Source organism: Portunus trituberculatus, chromosome 31 (genome assembly GCF_017591435.1).
Source record: "Portunus trituberculatus isolate SZX2019 chromosome 31, ASM1759143v1, whole genome shotgun sequence".
NCBI lineage: Eukaryota > Metazoa > Arthropoda > Malacostraca > Decapoda > Portunidae > Portunus > Portunus trituberculatus.
This window is the reverse complement of record NC_059285.1, coordinates 21,217,558-21,230,950: the sequence shown is the minus strand read 5'-3', so window position 1 is coordinate 21,230,950 and position 13,393 is coordinate 21,217,558. Positions and strand designations below refer to the sequence as shown.

Sequence of the window (13,393 nt, the reverse complement as noted above, 5' to 3'; positions counted from 1 at the left end):
ATACCACTAGCAAGAAATATTGCAAATATAAACCATAACGGCACCATTTTAAACACTCCTAGTGATATAGCTGACGGTTTTAATAAATACTTCACTGATAAAGCACCTTCCTTAGATAATCAATTGCTTAATACTCACCACAACCCACTAACCTGCTTATAAGGTAACTTTCCAGACTCAATGATAATCCTAATAGCAACTACAGATGACATTATGAAGGCAATCAAGCTCATAAAAAATAAGAGAGCACACATTGATGAAATCCCATTTTCCATACTGAAAGAAAATGTTGCCCTTTCCGCATATCCTCTTATGATTTTTTTTTTAATGATTCAGTAACCACAGGTTTATTTCAAGCCAAAATGAAGCATGCAAATATTACACCAATCCATAAAACAGGTCCCACCAATGGCATGAATAATTATCGACCGATTTCTAAGTTATCTGTTTATTCTAAAATATTTGAAACACTTGTGATTTTTTTTTCATTTTTATTATCTTGACAAAGAACATATATTAACCTCATGTCAATATGGTTTTAGAAAAGGTCTAAGCACTTTGATGCTCTCAACAAATTTTCTTCATTCGCCTTTTCTGAACTTGATAACAAAAATTCAGTAATTGCACTATTCATGAATTTAAGCAAAGCCTTTGACACCGTTAATCACAAAATACTACTTGATGAATTATATTTTTATGGAAATAGAGGATGCATGGCTTTAGAGTTACCTTAGTGACAGATCACAATCAACCAATATAAAACAACATCAATCAAGTAAACGCCTAATCACCCAGGGTGTACCTCAGGGTAGTATTTTAGGACCAATATTGTTCTTGATATATATCAATGATCTACCAAATGCCTCAGATAAGCTCAATACTATTCTACTTGCAGATGACTCTATTTTTTACCTCACTGCCCCAAATCCATATAATCTATTAGCCTCTCTTAATACAGATATTAAAAATGTTTCTCAATGGTGCACAGCAAATAGATTAACTATAAATGTAAACAAGACAAACTTGTGGTCTTTACGACTAAAAAAGTAAATAATATGTCTAATTTAATATTAAATAACCGAATAATCAACAGAGTTTACAAAATTAAGTTTCTTGGAATTACATACGATGAATCATTAACTTTTAAGGATTACATTTCCAATATCAGCATCAAAAATCGTTAGATCTCTTGCACTGTTATCACAAGCCAGAAACGTAGCACCTCCTGAGAAAGGTAATGCTCATACATCATTGGAAGATCGAACTGAGTTTGGCTGAGTTTCTTCTCTTGTTAAATTCCAACCAATTCATATCCTTATTATTGGAAGAGTGAACAATTCACACAAGTAATGAATAGACAAGGAAAATAGAAATAAATGAAACATTTTTTTAGCCTTCAACATGATAAATAGATAATGCGACGTCCTAACGAAGAAAAAAAATAAAAAGGGCAAGCATAATGCTGGTAGTTGTCAATTTCATGATTTTGACCAAGATTTCCTTACTGGTGGGACGTGATTTTCTGACTTGTCTGGATTGATATTTTCTTCTAAGATGTTCATGACCTTCCTTTATAAGATTAATCAACGGGGACGGAGTCTGCCCTGGAGAGCAAAGAGTTGCATCCATTCATTCTGAGAACATGCACGATGAATACAAGAGAGAGAGAGAGAGAGAGAGAGAGAGAGAGAGAGAGAGAGATCGTGGAGGTGACTCACCACCGCCTCCGCCAAGTCCCTCCGTCACAGTTGTCTCCACCTCATCCACTGTGTGACGAGAGGACAGTTTAGGTAACACAGTGAACTGAGGACACTAGAAGACCGTAAACTATTAGGATGATGATACGATGACATTGTTAAAATGTACGAGTGAGCAATTAGTAACTGAAGTACTAAATTAAAACTAATAAACTTTAAAACAAATGACTGGAGAGCTAATTAAGTGCAACTAGTGAACTGAAGAACTAGTGGATTAGAACTATTCTATTCACGTGCGGGTGAACTTGGAAGGTAGTAAACAAGGAATACTATCATTGGTGACTATGGTGGACACGGTGTAGGGAGCTAATTAACTAATCAACCAGTCAAGTGTGAGGTCTTACTCAACAAATGCTTAGACTGAGGTAATTAAACTGTCAAAAAAATGTTTTGAAGACTAGTAGACTTTGGTACTGGTGCACCTACTAGGGGGATCGAGGACAAGGGAGTTGTAACTGTGAAAGCAATAAGCTCATGAACTGGAGGAACAATGGACTCGTGAACTGGGAGAACAATTTACTCATGAACTGGGAGAGAAATTTACTCATTAGCTGGGACAATAAGGGACTAATCAACCAAGAAGGCAATGGACTTGTGAACTAGCAAATTAAGGGACTAATGAGCTAGAATAATACTTCAGTAGGCAATAATGGCCTAATGGAACTACTGAAGAAAAAATGAAATGCATAGGATGGATGGTTTTTGTATAGACTATCAAAACAGGTATAGAGGATCAACTTGTAATATATGTAAATAATAATAATAATAATAATAATAATAATAATAATAACAATAATAATAATAATAATAATAATACTTGTCAGATAAAGTGTGATACAGTCTTTTACTTGTTGCGTAAATTTTGAACCTCCTTAGAAGATTTTGGTTAATTGACTCATGTGTCGTAAGTTTCTAACTTCTTAAAGAAATGTTTTCTTCCTTCTTTTCCTAAATTATTAATATGCTAAAATTTGTTATGTGTAGTCTAGCAACATGTACATTATATTCATATCTTTTCCCACGAATCAGTAAGGGAAATGACATTATAATTCATTGTTCTCTACTTTGTCCACTCCGGTTGACAAAACTACTTGCTTACTTTCTTCCCCGAGAAGTAAAAAAGAATACTTCATTTATATTATTAGTCATCAAACAAACTAAAATAAATGCCCCTTACAAACTCTCGAATCATTACTTGAAATGATAATAACTGCGATGGCAATGACTTCTACAACAATGAATTGTGCAATGTTACGTAACAGAAAAAAAAAAAAAAAGTTTCATCGCTAAGAGTGAGACCGATGTGACACCATATTTCCCTATTCTCTTGTCTCATTTGCTTCAATGACTCAACGACTCAACACGGTGCATGGGAGAGAGACAGTCTCTGAATTGCATTATAAAGGGAAAATGGAAAAGAAAAAAGATACGATAACTTACTTGTATTTTCCGTGGTGGTGGTTTCTAAAAATATAATTGAACAGAGAAAAGGCAGGAATTAAAAAACAGGTGCTGACTTGGTGCCGAAAACAACAGCAACAGCAACAACAACAATAGCGACAACAACAACAACATCAACAACAATAATAACAACAGCAACAACAACAACAATAACAACAACATTAACAATAACAACAACAACAACGAAGATGACGACGACGCAACAAAGACGACAAAGACGATAAAAAAAAACAGCATTTACAGCAACAGCGACAAAACACACACACAAACACAAACACACACACACACACACACACACACACACACACACACACTTACAGCAACGAGAATCTTCACATACATGCGTCCCTTGGTATCTTATGAATATTGTTATAATCGTTTCGTTTTCGGAAGAACGTTTTGGGCGTTGGCCGAGTACGAGAATTCACCCGTGAGCTGCGTTGCCATGTCTTCACAGGATCAATTATCCTCTTAACACTCGATGAAAAGGACAGGCGACCCTTTCCATCTCTCTCTCTCTCTCTCTCTCTCTCTCTCTCTCTCTCTCTCTCTCTGTGTTGTGCAATTTCAGGTGATTTAGAAATTCTTTATAATCTATTTGTGCATGTCTCGACTTTTTCCACACCACTCTAGAGGTAAAACTCAAGGCGTGTCTTTCTTTGAAAAACTATTCTCTGCTCTAGAGGGTGCAATAATACGCAGGATCTCTTTCAGAAGTTTCTAGAACTAGTGGTTGTCACTAGGTGGCACCACAAGACATGTCTCTCACAGTGAGACACCTACAGTGTCATTCTATAAACATAAAGATGCAATAAGTTAACATAATATATTTTTTACATAATTCCTTCTAAGTAGTAAGATATGTAAAATCGAACTCTATTCATAAACAAATGTATATAAATAGGTTTTTTAGTGAATTGGCATTTAGACTTATTTGGTAAAGGAGTATACACTCTTCATCAGAAGTGTATTAATCAAGGAAGACAACATGTTTGTGCCACTTAAAAGTCCAAGTGACGTAAATCAGCTTATTAGTATATGGATGCAACAATTTTAATTAAGGATAAGCAGCTCGAGAGTCCTGGCGAGAATATTGCTGTCTAACCAAAACTGAACTGCATTAATTGAACTTAACAAACACATTGTTGGACAACTAGTTAATTCCTGCTACAATGTCCATGCCACTCCGCCATGAGAAGAAAGAAAGTTTCACTTATTCCTCTCCCGTCACTCGAAGCCAGCCATTAAAGATTTTTTTTTTTTTTTGGTTCTGGATTACTTTGCCGTATCTTGATCTTGTCTTGATTGGCGCTCGCATTGTGAGAGAGAGATGTTAAACCCCCCCCACCCCCCGAAAAAAAAAATTATATCACGATGTTTCTGAGTATGTCGGATCATATATAGTACATTCAGAATATTTACATTTTCATTGTCCAAATCAATAGATTTTTTACTTGTAATATGCCATGTTTAAAATGTTGATATCAGTATCACTAGATAATCACAAAATATGTTTCTGCTCTGACCAACTTCATTCAAAATTATCCATCCGTAAGGGTATTTAGAAGTCGATACAGAATGTCAATAGTATCATAATGATCAATGTTCCATGTATCTATATGCATCATAGATTTACTACAACAATGTTTTATCTCATGTCACTAAGGGACATGTAGCAGCGGTGACATCGGAAGGAGTGGGGGGTTGCTCTGAAAATTCCCCATCGACTTTCGCTTCTATTCATGCTATAAATAAGTTCTTTCTTTCGGCTGTGAAGAAAACGGGAGCATTTCGGCGTTGCTTCCATCGTAGGTGATAGTGACTGCCGGCGGGAGAATAAATCCTGAGAGACTGACTACCCTTCTCTCTGACCTGAATAACCTGACTCTAGTTACCTAGCTGCTTCGGCCTATATGATAACGCCGCAGAGATATGTTGTCAAATGTTGTGATATCTATGTTTTATAAAACACAGACTGTTTGTTATCTTAAAACCTGAGCCATTCGTGGCACTGCATGGTCTTGTATAGATTAATTCATCCATACATAATACTTGAATTTCATTTAAAAAAGTTAAGTAAATTGTCTCATGAAAGAGAAACTGATATGACAACATAGCTAACTGTATTCAGCCAACGCCTAAACGTTCTTCCCAGAATGAAACGACCATAATTGTAAAATCACACACACACACACACACACACACACACACACACACCTGAGTACACATTAATATATCCACAGATCTGTCATGTTTGCCAGAGGATTGGCAATTTTGCAGATATCCCATCTATAAATAGTACTCTTTGCCTTGACGTCAAGAGTGACGTCCACGGTTCAAATAATGACTATTTATTAGTTATAAGTATCCTCTAGCAAAAAAGACACATGAATAGACAAAACCCGGATGCATTTTTTTTTTCTAGATATAACACATGACTTCTATACACACACTTAAGTTTATCATAGTACAGATTATTCATTTTCAGCACAGGACTGATCCGGGTTGTATCTATGTGCGTGCATCTATTCATCTATCTATCTATCTATCTATATATGCATATCTATCTATCTATCTATCTATCTACACACACACACACACACACACACACACACACACACACACACACACACACACACACACACACACACACACACACACACACACACACACACACACACACACACACACACACACACACACACACACACACACACACACACACAAAAAAAAATTAATTAAGGTATATATTTCATAATTTGATAGTTCAAGTAATATCAAGTCGAAAATATTTTATGCACATATTCTGTTTTGTTTTGTTACGGGAAATTAACGCTGAAGTTTTTATAGCGGGAACCACTTCCTGTGAGTGGTCCTACGTCACCCTAAATCTTCCTCCTCGGCTCATTACGTACCTGAGTGATGTTAGCGACATTAAATAATATTTTCTTGTGTATAATGTACACAAATGACCAATTAAATTTCTATTTATGTCATTACAGAACATGTACAAATAACAGCAATATAGTGGTTGTTAAGTGCTACTTTTCTATAACGTACATGACAAATTCACCCACTTCATGACGACCCGGTGTTCCTGCTTCTCCTGTAGCCGCGTAGCGTTCCTTTCGATTATATGATATTCTTTCTAAATTATTTCAAATTGTGTTTTGTTTCGTAAATTTTGTCCTATATGTATTTGTATTCCTGTACTAAAGATGGAGTTGTGTTGTCATCTGGACGATGCTGTCTTTAACTGTATTCCCATCACAGAATTAATATAAGAACAGAAGTAAATGATGGAAGCTGCAAGAGGTCATCAGGCTTAAGGGAAAGAGCGCTGCGTTGGAGGTGACAGTCCTTAGATAAACATACCTACCTATTTCCACCTATCATCCCCATCCATATATTTGTTTAATCTTTTTTTCAAAGTTCCCTATTGACTTAGCATTAACAACCTCATTACTGAGTTATTTTCATTTATCAACCACTCTATTAAATAACGAGTTTCTTCCTATTTCTTTCTTAGATCTGATTTTTTCAACCTTGAACCCACTATTTATGGTTCTGTTCTTGCTACTAATCCTAATAAATTTGCTTATGTCCTCTTTGTTATAATCCTTATACCACTTGAATAATTCTATCATGTCCCCACTTAACCTATGTCTCTCTAAGTCTAAGGAATACTAATTCAACAGCTTCAATTTCAATTCGTAGGGAATATCCCCCATCCCCTGTATCCTTTTAGTCATTCCCCTTTGCACTCATTCTAATAGATCTATATGACTTCCTGTGTATAGTGTGGGGACCAAAACTTTACAGCATGATCAAGATATGGTCTGATCAGCGTCATATACAACTTTAATATAAAATTCCAATACTTCTAAAATTTATTCCTAGTTCCCTATTTGTGTTATTTCTAATCTCTAAGCATTGCTTTCTTAAACCAAGATCGGAGCTAACTGTGACTCCTAAATCTTTTTTCATATTCTGAACCTACTGCAGAGGCTCGTTTATTGCGTACCTATTGTGTGAATTTCCTCTACCTACATTAAGTACTTAGCATTTATTAATATTTAATTGTATTTGTCATCTGTTTGTCCAATCATTAATTTTATCCAAATCTCCCTCCAGCGTGATGGCATCCGAATCTGACATAATCAATATACCCATCTTTGTGTCATCACAAAATTCATTAATATCACTACTAATTCCACTATCCAAATCATTACTATGTATTGAAAATAACAATAACCCTAAAACTGATGGGTCACCCCACTAATTACTGAATCACATTCGGAATTAGAATCGTTTATCTCCTAACCAATACCTACTTTAGCCTAACATTTTCCCTCTATACTGTGCATTCTAACCTTTCTCAAGAGCTTTTGACGTGATGCCATATCAAATGCTTTACTAATATCCAAGTATAAGATGTCATAATTTTCTCAATTATTCGCCTCCTCGTGAACTTTTTGCAATAAAAACCCAACAAGTTTGCAAGGCAAGACTTTCCTTTCGTAAAGCCATGTTGTGAGTGATTTATGTGCTTGTCTAAACGCTCCCTAAAGTTTCTTGCTATTGATGACTCCATTAATTTACCTACAATTGAAATCAAGCTGACAGATTTATGATTAGACGTTGTAGTTTTATCTCCTTTTTCAAAGATGGGTACTTCATTGGCTTGTCTCCGTATTACCGATACCTCTTGAGTCTAGTGATTTCCTAAAGGCAAAAACTAACGACTTACTAACGACCTCTTTGCATTCCTTAAGTACTGAGATATAATTTCATCTGGTCCTGGTGACTTGAATTCTATCTATTTATCTCTTGTCCTACTCATATCATGAAAATGTAATCACATGAATATCATGATAATATACTCAATGTAACTGAATGTGAGAGGAATCTTCACCGTAACAAAATATTCACTTTTGATTGGTAAGACCAGTCACTTCGGTGTCAAGATGTCAACTGTGTACTGTGTTGAGCCGGTAACAGTTGCAGTGAGTTGCCATAAGTTTAAAAAGGAGCAGTTCTCCACAGTATTACCTGTCCATTTTCGTCACTGATACAGACAAATATTCAATTTGTCATTTGCTACCTCTTTCTTGTAAGGTTTTCATTGTGTACATTGTACACAATAAAATATTATTCAATACCAACCACCATCACTCGAGAAAGTAAAGAGACGAGAAGTGGAGTTGGGTGTACATTGGGTAGAAATGATCCGTCAGGTCCAAATGAGCACCACGGGCCCGCACTGCTCAGTGATAGTTTATGGATGTGCGGTATCAACAAAAAAGTGAGTATCAGTATTACCAGTTTTCTGAAAGGTACCGGTGCTGTTTTTCTCGAAAAAAAAGAACATGATACCGGTATGCCGGCATTTCTTTAACAACGGTAATAACTATATCGGTATTCCTTTTTTACGTTGAAAAACTTTCCTTTAACTAACATTTTCGGACAGTATGTAATTGTAATCACACAAGGTAGTTTTAGGTGACTTTTAATCAAAGGTGCGTCAGTGATCTTACCCTTGTGGCGACATCAGAGAGAGAGAGAGAGAGAGAGAGAACATTAACATATTCAAAGTTCTGCCAAAAATACTGTCTCATCACCAATAGAAATGGAAGCAAGATGGCAATTGCATCACGCAAGCCATACAAAAGGAAAAATTAATAACTAACAATACCATAAAGCACGAAAACAAATATTTATTTAGGAAAATTACTAGTGCGTTACATAAAAAAAACATTTTTTTTTATTCTCTCTCTCTCTCTCTCTCTCTCTCTCTCTCTCTCTCTCTCTCTCTCTCTCTCTCTGCTTACGTGTATGTGTAATTCACCACCACGGTCGCCTGCTGGTTACCCAGCTAGCCTTCCCCATTACGGAGCGAGCTCAGAGCTCATAGACCGATCTTCGGGTAGGACTGAGATCGCAACACACTCCACATACCGGGAAAGCGAGGCCACAACCCCTCGAGTTACTTCCCGTATCTAGTTACTGCTAGGCGAATAGGGACTACACATTAGGAGGCTTGCCCATTTGCCTCGCCGCTTCCCGAGACTTGAACCCGGGCCCTCTCGGTTGTCAGCCGAGCGTGCCAATCACTACACTACGCAGGTGTGTGTGTGTGTGTGTGTGTGTGTGTGTGTGTGTGTGTGTGTGTGCGTGTGTTTATGGTCGTCCCTTCCCATTACGGAGCGAGCTCACAGAAACATAGACCGATCTTCGGGTAGTACTAAGACCACACTACATTCCACACACCGGGAAAGCTATGCCACAATCCCGTGCCTGCTTGCTGCTAGGTGAACAGGGGCTACATATTAAGATGTTCGCCCATTTGCCTTTCCGCACCCGGGAGTCGAGCCACTACACAACGCTGTGTGTGTGTGTGTGTGTGTGTGTGTGTGTGTGTGTGTGTGTGTGTGTGTGTGTGTGTATTTACCTAGTTTTACCTAGCTGTAGTTTTACAGGGCCTGGGCTTTACGCTCGTGTGGCCCCGTCTCCATATCTACGCTAATACAATTTTCTTTAATTAAAGCTATGCACACTCTTTACTGACACCACTTCCTCACTCAAACTGTTCTAAGTCTCAACACATCTTTGCAGGAAACTATATTTTTTAACATCTCTCAGACATCTTCCCTTCCTCAGTTTCTTACTATGCGATCTTGTGCTTCGAATGTCATATTCTTCTCTCCGGATCAGTTTCTCATTATCGACTTGATCCATTCCGTTAATCAATTTATAAACTTGTATCAGATCCCCTCTCTCTCTTCTCTGTTCCAGGGTTGGTAGATCCATAGCCTTTAGTCTTTCCTCATATGTCATCCCTTCAAATACTGGAACCATTCTTGTAGCCATTTTTTGTAGTCTCTCCAACTTCCTTATGTGTTTCTTTTATGGGGGTCCACATAACTCCTGCATATTCCAATCTGGGTCTTATTATGATACTTATCAATTTCATCATTTCTTTGTCCATGTAGTGAAATGCTAATCCAATATTCCTTAGCAAATTATATGTCTCTCTGAAAATTCTATCAATATGGCTTACCGGTTGATTGTTTTCTTCCATCGTCACTCCCAAGTCCTTTTCCTTTTTACTTTCTAGTTCTACTCCATCTCCCATCTTATGGATTCCCACTAGTCGTCTTTCACTCTTTCCCATTTCCAAGCCATAGCTTTTGTCCACATTGAATTCCATTTCCCACTTTTTACTCCATTTCCAGATCTTATTTAGGTCTTCCTGCAATATTTCACAATCCTCCTTTTGCTTTATAACTCTGCACAGTTTCGCATCGTCCGCAAACAGATTTATGTAGCTGTTCACTCCCTCTGGCATGTCATTTACATATATAAGAAAAAGTATTGCCGCCAATACTGACTACTACTACTACTCTCCACTTGGATTTCATATCTTTAACTACCGTTCTTATTTCTCTCCCCCCTCAATTTTCCATCCATCTCAATGTGCTTCCTTTTAAGCCACCCTTCTCCTCTAACTTCCACTGTAATCTTGCATGTGGCACTTTATCAAACGCGTTTTTTAAATCCAAATAAATACAGTCAACCCATCCCTTTCTCTCTTGTATTCTTATCAACTATTCTAGAGTAAAAACTCAGTAAATTTGTTACACACGACCGACATTTTCTAACCCAAATTGGCTATTTGATAATAATTTGTTGTCTTCAAGGAACTCGATCCATTGTTTCTTTATTACTCTTTCACACATCTTGCATATTACACTAGATAATGATACCAGTCTGTAATTTAAAGGTTCTTCCTTCCTTCCTTTCTTATATATGGGAGCCACCTCAGCTCTTTTCCATTCTACTGGTACTGTTCCCTACATTCTTTTAATATTGTGCCTGAGACTTCATCAGGTCCCATTGCCTTCTCTTCATCTAATTCCGTTATCAACTCTTTTTTTTTCAAGCTTGGTTATTTTAATCTCTTTCATATAGACAGTCTTTCTATTACCCCGTGGTCTTTCAAATTTGGATTCCTTAGTAAAGACCTCCTGAAATTTACTATTTAACAGTTCTGCTATACTTTTTGGGTCTTCCACCATCCCGTTCTTTCCTTTTAACCTTTCTATTGTATATTTTTGCCTTATTTTTCTACTTATGAATCTGTAGAACAATTTCGCACAATTTGGCACCTCTTGTATCTGGGCCTTACGAAGCAACACAAACGTTTCAACATCTCGCCGGTGCTCCAGCGGGTCCAAAGGAGACATGTCCTGCAATGGCTGGGGTGTGGCACCATCCACTAATCTCATGGCTCGTCGCTCCACTTTATCTTCCTCAGATGGGTGGCCGTACTAGACATCTACGTCAGGGCAGCGTGATCCAGGTAAGGCCTTATCTGGGCCTTGTACAACAGGAAAGTTCCTCAACGATCGAAGAAGGCCGCTCTGCTGTCTGAAGGTGTAGGTCTAAACGTAGCTCCCTATCCACGTTCACTCTAAGGATCTTGATTTGGTCCTGGAGTGGCAGCGTGGCGTCTTCAAACCTCACAAGCCCCTCCATCTCACGGGAGGCAGTGCAGGACCAGGACACTACCATCACCTAGGTCTTTGTAGAGGCAAATTCGACCTGCCACTGCTCTCCCCACTCCTTTATCAGGTTTGAGTCCTAGCGCCTGAAGGAGTGGGAGAGCGTACAGTCATTGGTGTTTGCAGCTATCTCTGGCACTAGCTGCACCAAGTCATCCACATTCAAGTTCTACAGTATAGGACCCAGTACAGAGCCCTATGGAACTGAGGCCTGCACAGGCATGGCCTGTGATGCCTCCCCGTTGATGACCACCTGAAGTTTCCTGCTCAGGAGATGGAGCAGGTCTCCTTGCCACGCAGTTTTTCTAGACGCCCAGCATGCCACATCCATTCAAAGGCTCCTGCTATGTCAAGAGCAACCACCAGAGTGTCTAAGTAGAATGGCAAGCTCTAATATAAAACTGCTGGTTCGAGAGGAGGTTGCTGTAGTCCAGGTGACGGAAGATTTCATTCGCCATAACCCTTTCAAAAACCTTGTCCACCATAGACAGAAGGGAGTTCAGCCTATAGTTGGCTACTTCCGTCCTGGCACTCCTTTTGTGTACTGGCACTACCTGTGCCTCTTTCCACACCGAGGGCTAGGTCTTCTCCTCAAGGCAGGCCATGAAGACCTGTGAAAGTGGTTCTGCTTGCTCGGTTGCACAGTGCTTCAGGGTCCTTGGGCTGACATCGTCTGGCCCTGTGGTCTTTCTAATGCTAACTCCTCTTAGCAGGCGTAGGGGCTTGGCCTGTATGCTCTTCCTGAAGCGCTCTCCCTCTCTCTCTCTCTCTCTCTCTCTCTCTCTCTCTCTCTCTCTCTCTCTCTCTCTCTCTCTCTCTCTCTCTCTCTCTCTCTCTCTCTCTCTCTCTCTCTCTCTCTCTCTCTCTCTCTCTCTCTTATTCTCATATTCCCTTTCTCTATTTTTCTTATTCTCTTTTTCTCTTTTTCTCTTTTTTTATTTAAATATTTTCAATACTACATTACAATAGGGAGCTTAGGTCCAAGTGAGAGGACTGTACTCCATGATGGACCTCACCTGCACCTTGTACAGAGTTATGAGGCCCTTGCCCTCAAGTAGATGTCGCACTCGATGCAGGAGTGTCGCCCTCAGGGAGACTTTGCGTGCCAGCTCTCCAGGTGGCGGTCAAAGCTAAGTTTGGTGTCTACCTCCACCCCCAAGATGTTAATGGAGTCCTTGATGGCAAGGGTGTTTTCCCCAAACTTTAGCTGGCCTTCAATCTGTCTGGCATCCTCCCGGGAACGTGAGATGACCAAGGCCAGGGTTTTTTCAGCAGCAAACTTGATTTGCCACAGTCTGCCCCAGGCCATGATGTCACTAAGCTGGCGGTTGGTGGCATCGATCACGTTCACTGCCTCCTCTCTGCTATAGCTGTGTGATAGAGTGGCAAAGCCGACGCTGATGAAAAGCTCTGAAGGAGGTAATTGAAGTATACATTCCACAGGATGGGGCCCAAGATTGAGCCCTGTGGAATGGAGGTCTCCACTGGGTGCATGGCAGAGGCGCACCCACTCACCACTATTCTCAGACTCCAGCCTTGCAGATAGCTTGAGAATAGCTCCAGCAATTGTCCTGTGATGCCGAGCTGCTCAAGCTTAGCCAGAAGTCCTCT

At 39.1% G+C, this 13,393-nt stretch overlaps 1 long non-coding RNA gene across 1 annotated transcript in view; it reads right to left on the bottom strand.

Moving 5' to 3' along the window:
- Window positions 1-488: 488 nt before the first annotated feature.
- The window catches only part of LOC123511322, a 14,836-nt gene continuing 1,931 nt past the window's right edge, over window positions 489-13,393 (bottom strand). The window contains exons 2-3 of the long non-coding RNA XR_006676752.1: window positions 3,198-3,221; window positions 489-1,766 (exon numbers count right to left, since the gene is read on the bottom strand). This is a non-coding gene — a long non-coding RNA (uncharacterized LOC123511322). The remainder of the gene's footprint in view (window positions 1,767-3,197; window positions 3,222-13,393) is intronic.